Source organism: Mandrillus leucophaeus, unplaced genomic scaffold (assembly GCF_000951045.1).
Source record: "Mandrillus leucophaeus isolate KB7577 unplaced genomic scaffold, Mleu.le_1.0 Scaffold143, whole genome shotgun sequence".
In the NCBI taxonomy this organism is placed as follows: Eukaryota; Metazoa; Chordata; class Mammalia; order Primates; family Cercopithecidae; genus Mandrillus; species Mandrillus leucophaeus.
This window is the reverse complement of record NW_012101399.1, coordinates 4,841,359-4,850,353: the sequence shown is the minus strand read 5'-3', so window position 1 is coordinate 4,850,353 and position 8,995 is coordinate 4,841,359. Positions and strand designations below refer to the sequence as shown.

At 39.4% G+C, this 8,995-nt stretch overlaps 1 protein-coding gene across 1 annotated transcript in view; it reads left to right on the top strand.

Moving 5' to 3' along the window:
• The first annotated feature begins 4,607 nt into the window (after positions 1-4,607).
• The window catches only part of ASNSD1 (asparagine synthetase domain containing 1), an 11,050-nt gene continuing 6,662 nt past the window's right edge, over positions 4,608-8,995 (top strand). Inside the window, exons 1-3 of the mRNA XM_011974257.1 lie at positions 4,608-4,818; positions 7,103-7,156; positions 8,599-8,674. The gene's annotated coding sequence lies outside the window, so the exon portion shown is untranslated. The remainder of the gene's footprint in view (positions 4,819-7,102; positions 7,157-8,598; positions 8,675-8,995) is intronic.

Here is an 8,995-nt window from a genome sequence, read left to right as displayed (position 1 = left end):
AAAAAATTAGCCGGGCGTGGTGACACACGCCTGTAATCCCAGCTACTCAGGAGGCCGAGGCACGAGAATAGCTTGAACCTGGGAGGCGGAGGTTGCAGTGAGCTGAGATCACACCACTGCACTCCAGCCTGGGCAATGGAGCAACACTCCGTCTCAAAACAAACAAACAAACAAACAAACAAACACAAAGCAACAACAGCAACAAAGATTATACTGGTTTCAGATAGCTGGTTTCAGGTGGATTTAGTTTCTAGCAAGAGTATCCCTTTCCTATGGATTCCTTTCTGGTTCTTCCTCTAATAGGTAACCTTCCTTATGTATAACAAGGGATATAATAGTCTGGTTACTATGCTTAGGAAATTCATTAAATATTTTATGACCTTCAAGAAAATAAAATTTATGAATGATAGAATTCCTGAATGGAATAAATGGAAAAAAAAAATGATCCAGGGTCTTGTGAGTCTTGCGGTAAAAATTTTCAAGCCCAGATAACTAAGCTTTCTCTAAATAGTTCAACTAAGATACTTTAAACCGTATACCTTGTAGAAAAAAACCCAGTTATTGATTTGAATTCACAAAGAACTCTACCTACATGTGTTTTGTCTTCAGTAACTTGACTCTAAGTAAAATCACTACTAGTTCAAATATTAGTGCCAGTGGTACAGTAATATTGTCTGGTTCTTGGAACAAAATAGTCTGCCAAGTTCTAACCGCTCAACTTCCCTCCTACCCTTTCAATTCCTCCCCTCTCCCTGTTACCTTTGTACATTCCTCCTTCTGCAAAAGCCATCCTGTGCCCTTTCTTTCAAGGGACTTCGATCACAGTGGCAGCCACACCTATGATTATAACATGAAACCAGCAGGAAGTATGGCCTTAAGAATTTAATCTCAACTTCCATTAGAAAATAATTGGAAACTCAGATACATAAACATGTGTTGTTTTGTTTTGTTTTACTAGGACAAGCCAACAACCATAGCATGGCAATGGTTCTACAACCAAAACAACTGAACCTACAAGCAAACACGGGTGAACTGAGCTCACTTGCTTGCTTTCACTGTGGTAGCAATAGTATTTTCCTAATTGTGAAGACCCCAACACAGAGTTACATGTGGTCACAAACAGATATTAATTAATCATTTGGTAAAACTTTATTATTGCTAACGATCAGAAGTAGGGTAAAAACACTTGAGCTGTGAAGAGCTCTGCATTATAGTGAAGGCATTGTATGAAGAAAAACATCATCTGAATACATAAACAATTATCACTAATATATCAGTTAGGCTTTATTTGTCCCTATTGCTTCACTCAGGTGGAAATACTTCCACATGTTTTTAAAGCATCTAAATTCAAATTCAGTAACAATAAATGCTTCATCATTATTTGCAACTCATCTGATAGTAAACATTTCATAACTATTTTATTTAATGGGACCAGCCATGTACTGTGACCTAAATCACAGACTATTACATTTAATTTTGTTTCTTCAATAATGTAGACCAAAATGTTTCAAGCATGTCCTCAGTCTTTGGGAAAGAGGTGGACAGTGGCACTCATATGGAAGAGTTCTAGAAGAAGCCAAGATAATTTCGATTAACCTTTTTTGTAGCTGTCAGACTATGTGAAGATACAACAGGCTTGGGCAGCATATAAAGCATCTTTCATTGGTGTCATTCACAAACCACACTGACCTCTAGATTGTAAAACAGAACTATCAACAGCGAAATCTTCAAATCCAACTGGCAGGAGAGCAGTGGATTGGAAGGAAGACCAATATGCTTAGATGAGGGCTACATGAGGCACCTGGGCAGAAAATTTTAAGAGCACTTACTGCAGGACCCTGAGAGTCAGTGCATCTTCAAATTTGCACCCTACCACACTCACCACATCTTAGGTTTCTGCCCTGCACAAGAGCTCCAAAGTGAAGTTGGCTGCAAGAGCCAGGGAGGACTGATGTCCACATTCCACAGCTTTGAAGCAAAGCTTGAGAACCAGCCTTATCTCAAGTAAAAAGGATTTACTAATGTCTAGACCAGTACTTTGGAGACTCTGCCATTTCCCTTGAGAGACCAAGACCAGCCTGGTGTGCTTTGTTACTAGGGCAACAAAGCATTCTCCCTGCATTCTCCCCACAAAGACTTTATGTTAAGGATCCAGTAGTTCCTTTCCCAGATCCTAGAGCTCTGCTGGAAAACATCAGTCCAATATCTCAGGTCCTGTCACCTTCTGAAATCACCTATTTAGACTGTGATATTAACTTTCCCTTGACTTCTCCCCCTTGGTCCTACGGCCTACCTTACTTCCCCCATCTACTACAATAGAAGGTGGGGCACAAAGAAGACCAATATCCTAGGATGCTCAGTCTCTTCAGTTTTACAGATAAGCCTCACTATTACCTCTAAACAAAGTGGAAGCCAGTCCTGGCAGCTCACCTATAATCCCAGCATCTTGGAAGGCTGAGGCAGGCAGATAGCTGGAAGCCAGGACTTTTGAGACCAGCCTGGCCAACATACTACCATACCCCATCTCTAACAAAAATACAAAAATCAGCCGGGTTGGTGGCACACACTTGTAATCCCAGATACTTGGGAAACTGAGGCAGGAGAATAGCTTGAATCCAGAAGGCAGAGGTTGCAGTGAGCAGAGACTGCACCACTACACTCCAGTCGGGGCAACAGAGAAAGACTCTGTCTCAAAACAACAACAACAACGACAACAACAATTACAACAACAAAGTAAAGTGATACTTCACTTTGGAGCTTTTTCCTAAATTTGGATTCTTAAAATGTTTCTAAACTAGCGGTTTTGTAAGAACTTTTTTCCTTAAAAATCTGGCACATTTAAAATATTGGAAATTCTGGGCTTTTAAAAATATTGGGATTATATCAGTGCTTATTTATCTCTATAAACTAGTCAGAACAGAGGCCCTTTAATTAGAGATATTATAGTGGGATTTATTAATACACTCCAGAAGTAGGGAAATATTTTATATTCACCCAGGGAGACATAAAGTCTGTTCTAAGTTAGACACACACAGACACATAGAGAGGTTATTGCTTCTGTTTTACAACTTCAATCTCAGGTCAAAAGTAAACAAAAACCACAAAAATTCATCAGCTCTTCTGCTTGAGCGGCCTTTATGTTAAAACAAACAAACAAAACCTCACCAACCCACATCTCAAATAGCTGTCCTCCTTCCCTCTCAGTGGACACAAAAGTAATTAATTAATTTGAGCTCACAAACGATAAACAAAAAGACTTACAAACTGGTGTCTCTTTCGCCTCTCTTATTTATTTATTTGAACGCCTGGCCTCAAGCAATCCTCCCACCTCAGCCCCAAGTGGTTGAGATTACAGGTTTGAGCCACTGCACCTATCTACCTCTCTACCAAGAAAGACTAGACGTCCATCATCCAACAGATACCACCAAATGGTTAGACCACAAAACCAAACTCCCAATCATTGCTGCTATCAATGCATCAGTAATGTATAAGTTATACCTGAATAACTTATCAGGAATGTACAAATCATAAACAAAAACAAAATTCTAAAAATCAATTAAGAAGGAAAAATATATAACCACTTCGGATTTCTCTAAGAGCAAATAAAAAACATGCCTGGACTTAAACAACCCATGATGTATACATTTCTGTTGTGAGACAGTTTGATTCATCACATAAATCCACTTGGGCATCTCTGTGGAACCTTAAGATTTCCAATAATATAGTATAATTCTCAAAAACCTAAAATCATGTCTCTAATGTGAACATAAAACAAATACATGTCAAAGTTTTATTCAACTCATTAGTTAGTGAGGGAACCGATAAGACTTTAAAACCAATACAGAATATTAGAGAAGCTAGGCATATATTAATAAAGAAATGTTAGGACACAATTGCAGGGTTAGAGACAAAGCTGACTAATGTGTTACAGAACAATACATCATAACCTGTGTTGGTATCTGGTACACCAAAAAAATTATTTGCATCTCTACCAAACCAAAATCTCTACCAAAGTTAACCTTTGCCCCTAGAGAATTGTAAAACAGCCCAGTCAAGTCAATATAATAAAGTCAAGTTCAGAGCAGCACTGAAAGAACATCCAGTAAATAAATCTCTTTTGCCTATTTCCAAGTTTTAGTCATTTTTTTCCACGGAAGTGAGATATTGCAAATATTGCAGGGGACATAGACATACTAAAAAACTACGAATTCATCTGAAATTCATACTGTATTTCATCCGGCAACCCTAACCACGAGTTAACCAAAACTTTACCAAGTCTGTATAGTTCTGTTGCCAACACAGTATCTCCTATGTTCCTCAACTTCATCTTTCCCTAGATAATACATATTATATTAAGAGCTATTTCTATTGCACGGCTATTCTTTACATTTACCACTGGAGGGCGCACATAACTCGTAGTATACTAGATAAGACGTCATGAAGAAACCACCTGAGCGTTTCTGCATCTCAACCACTAGAGGCCAGTACAGGAACCTCAGATTTTGCAACCAGACTGTTTACTCACGCCCTAAGCAGCCACGCGCAGGCGCGAAACTCCTCCCCAGGCCAGACACGGCCTGCGCATGCGTTCAAGTGAGCGCGCAGACGCTGTTGGTAAAACTCGCGGGAAAAGAAAGGGTGCGCGCGGCTGGAAGCGCGCATGCGCGGTGACTAATGCTCTAGGCTCCTTCAGGGCCGAGCGTACTGCGTTTCTTGCGGTGGGTGGAAATGCCCAACCGAGGGACGCGCCCAGAGGACAGCCCTGTGCTGATCCCCACCGACAATTCGACCCCACACAAGGAGGATCTTAGCAGCAAGGTGAGTGTCAGACGCGATGAAAGGCTCCTGGACTCGAGACTGGGCGCCACAGGACCCTAAAGTTGGTCCGCAGGGGGCAGCGTGGGGCCTGCCCGGGCCTCGGCTTTGCCCTGCTACTTTGCTCTTTTTATTCTTAGCACTTAACAGCTACAGTTAGTCCTTTTATTTTCTGAAAACAGTTGCGAAAAGGGAGATATTGAAATTTGCCCCGAGACACGACCCAGGTGGCAGCGGGGCGGAGTTCTGGTTGGGTGTTTTTAAACTTTGGGAAATACCGCCCACCCCAAATCTGTTCCATCGCAGATATTCTGCATCCGGTTAATCATGCCAGCAACCTGGGATCCATCCTTGACGCCCATCATGGAAGCCTATCAGTTATACCTTTGAAACTCATTTCAAATATGTCCCTTTGTCACCGTGAACACTTGCCACCCCAAATAAGCCACCGTCATCTGCCATCGGGACCCCCGCCTCCCCCCCCGCAATGGCTTCCTAACTGGTCTCTCCTCATCCACCTGTTAGCTGCTGCTTCTCCGTTAACCAAAGCAATGGTCCTAAAACACGCATTGGGTTGTCACTGTTACACCAAAAAGGGGGAGGGAGGAAGCCAATATAATATAAGCCTTAACTGCCATAAACAAACAAAACCTTTAAAGATAAATGGGGATGGGGAGGGTTATAGCCCTTCAGGTATTACATGTCCTAGATTCTACTTTGGTTCTGTCCCAAACTTGCAATGACATCTGGGCAAGTCTCTTTAATCTTTTTGTATCAGTTACCTTCTTTGAAGCAAAGTGAAATGTACACCTGTCATTCCTAAAATGGGAAAGCCCTGTACAAACGTTAAGTCTCAAAGAATGTTTACAAATCCGGCCTTGGAATTCAACCTCATTACTACAGCTCTGCCAACTGGGGAGACAGAAAGGTGCACACTCATGGGAATTGGGGGTGAATTTTCAAAAGACACACAGTCCATTCTGATTACCACCATTGCAAGCCCCTTACGCATACTGGTGGATACAAATCCTTGAGGTGTGTGAGGTAGCACAAATATTATAAAAGCTGCTTTTAGAGGCTCGTGTGATACTATGTAATTAGTCGTGTTCACAAAATAAATAGTTAAAGAGTTAAAAAGAAACTTAGTTTTCACTTAGTTGAGCCCTCCCCTACAAATAAATGAAACCCAGGTCAGCACTGTGCCCCAGGCCGGTAGTCCCAGATACTCGGAGGCTAAGATGTGAGAATCACCTGAGCCTGGGAAAATCGAGGCTGCAGTGAGCCGTCACCGCGCCATTGCACTCCAGCCTGGGTAACAGATCAAGACCCTGTTTGAAAAAAAAAAGAAAACCAGTTCAACAGTGCCAGCTCCATGCTAGCCATTGAGCTAAAAAGGGAAAAATACAAAGATGGAACATGATAGGTCTTACTGTCCCCAAATAAGGCATTGCTTGATTTGAATGTGTTTGACTGCACTGCTTAGTACATAAAATCATGAAAATATTGAAAAAAGTAACCCACCCCTCATTCAATTTGCTGTTTTTTCCCCCCATCTAAATCACAGCTTAATTGAAAGACTGGAATTCCTTTTGGTGTATATCATATATGTATATGTGTGTGTGTATATATATATTTTTATATATATATTTTTTTCTTTTTTGAGATAGAGTTTCGCTCTTCTTGCCCAGGCTAGAGTGCAATGGCGCAATCTTGGCTCACCGCTGCCTCTGCCTCCCAGGTTCAAGCAATTCCCCTGCCTCAACCTCCTGAGTAGCTGGGATTACAGGCATGCGACACTATGCTTGGTTAATTTTGTATTTTTAGTGGAGATGGGTTTCTCCATGTTGGTCAGGCTGGTCTCGAACTGCCGACCTCAGGTGATCCACCTGCCTTGGCCTCCCGAAATGCTGGGATTACAGGCATGAGCCACCGTGCTGGGTCTGGTGTATATCATATATTTTTAATAAAAGGTATAAACCTTGTTGAGTAACTGTAGTCTTTGGCATGATTGCTGGTTACGAACACCAAATCCCCTGTCTGATCTTAATGGGTTACCTAACATTTTGCAAGTCTAATCACTGTTTTTTCTCCTCCAACTTTTCCCCAACTGGACCCCCACACAGACTGCTGTTGAAGATAATCTGTATATTCACGAATTGCCCATTTGGAAAACCAGTACATCATAGCCCCTTATCCCATCTCTAATTTTAAAACAACCCCTTAAGGGATTCTCATTGAACATACTTTGAAAACATCTAGCTTAAGGAGTTTTTCTTTATTTCAATAGATTAAAGAACAAAAAATTGTGGTGGATGAACTTTCTAACCTTAAGAAGAATAGGGTGAGTTATTATAGGAATTCTGAATAACAAATATGTGGGAGGTTTATTTGTGTTAACTATATATTAAAGTTATAAGAATTATATATGAGATTTAATCATACTTTAATAAAATGTATAGTATTTCAGCATCTTTTAAAATTGCAAGTGTCTAGATTCTTTTTTTAAATGGATAGATCTCATAGTTGAAGATGTCTTTTTTCTATCATATGCTATTCACATTGCATTTGCAACAAATGATACTAGTTGTATTTTGGTATCTTGGAGCTGTAATCACTGATGATGTTTATTTTATACCCTGAATTTGGTGTTTTCTTTTGATACAAACAAACTTTATATTGAGATGAGAAGAAACTTTTCTTTCAAATGAATGTGGATAATTATTGAACAAAAAAAGATACATTGCTTCCCCTCCCTCCAAAAAATTTTTACATAGATTTTTATAAATGTGTAACATGGTTATTTAATGCCATTTCCATTAATATAAACAAGCAAGCTACTGCTTTGTGTATAGTTCCAGTGTCAAATTACATTTTAACATTCAGGAACAAATGAGTTTGAGCTCTTAAAAGTATTTTAAAGATTATGTAATAACTGACTGGTTAGATATTTCTGATGTTTTCACTTATGGAATATTAGAAGTTGAAGCACATAAAAAAATTAGCTGGGTGCCTGCCTGTACTTCCAGCTACTCGGGAGGCCGAGGCACAAGAATCTCTTGAACCTGGGAGGCAGAGGTTGCAGTGAACTGAGCGCATCACTGCACTCCAGCCTAGGCGACAGAGCAGGACTCCATCTCAAAAAAAAAAAAAAAAAAAAAGTTGAGGCAGAATTAATACAGACTTTCTCTAGAGGGCAAATTGGCAGAAAGTCTCAACAACTCAAACTATAACACTTTGACCCAGCAGTTCCATTTATAGTAGTTGATACTTAGGAGAGAATCATGGGAGTGCACGAAGATTTAGTTACAAAGATATTCATCACAACGTTGATTTACAATAGCAAAGAGTTGGTAGCACTTTAAATGTTTAGTATTTGAAGCGAGCAAATAAACTGTAATATATTATACCTGTATAGCAGTAGGTATAATTTGGTCGCCGTAGCTTGCTTTGCCATTTTTGTGTTCTTGTAAAATAACACTTACTGATAAGAAAAAGTGTTCTCAATATATTGCTCATTGATAAAAGCATAAATCTGCAGGTACAGTAAGAACATTTTTTGTTAAAATGGTATATGGAGAGAAAATAGTTTCATTTCAGTAGTAGCACTTTCTGGTAGTTGGGCAATGGATGACTTTTATTTGTGTTTTTGCTTATCTGTGTTTGCTAAAGTATAGTACTAAATATATATTACTGAAGTTCAAGAATTAGTGATAATAGGGTTAAGGATTTTAACATCTACTTTTTAGATCAAAATTTGATTTTAGCCTAAATTATGTTTTCCAGAAAGTATATAGGCAGCAACAGAACAGCAATATATTCTTTCTTGCAGACCGAACAGAAATGCTATCTGAGAGCAAAAGTAAGTTTTTTCTTTTTTGTGGCTTTTGGGGGGTGCCTAAATTATACTCATCTGAATGTTAAAATATATATCAAAAGATTAATGCAGCAGTTTGGTTTTCTTCAAGTTAGCCTTCCAAAGATGAGTCAACAGTTAAAAAAAATATATATATATATATATCATAATACGTGTTAGAAAGCAATAGTTATTAACATGTGCTTTAGAGTTTCAAACAGGTCTAAGTATGACAAACAATTACCACTTTCTACCTTTGTGACTTTGGGTGAAATACTTTAAGCCTCCAAGGTATTGTGGGATCTAAATAAGATGCTGTGTAAAAAG